A 390-nucleotide genomic window follows, 5' to 3' on the forward strand; every position below is an offset into this window, starting at 1 on the left:
ATTCCTGCAAGAGGCTCTCTGGTGCACTAGGCTAACACGGTGTACGCAAACTGGCTTTCGCACGGTGGGGACCTTGGGCTGCCAGGGGTCGCGGGGCGTTCGAGGGAGGGAGAAGCCAACCCCACAGTAGCTTTTCGGGGCCGTGCCTGCCAAGTATCGCGGGACTTGTGTACATTGCTCAAGCCGCGGCTCCTGGAGCAGCTAGAGCGCGCTCTGTGCGCACCGCCCCAGCCCGGGGAGGAGCAGGAGCGGGGAGGGAGGGTGGAGGGTTGGGGGTGCTGGTTACGTAAATGATACTAGCCCTGTGACAGGCCTCCAGGCTGGGGCTACGGGAGGGGGAGGGACCGCGCGAGGAGGAGGGGCTGGGAGGGAGCGGGCTGGGGTGGGAGG

This window comes from Pteropus alecto, unplaced genomic scaffold (assembly GCF_000325575.1).
Source record: "Pteropus alecto unplaced genomic scaffold, ASM32557v1 scaffold3, whole genome shotgun sequence".
Lineage (NCBI taxonomy): Eukaryota > Metazoa > Chordata > Mammalia > Chiroptera > Pteropodidae > Pteropus > Pteropus alecto.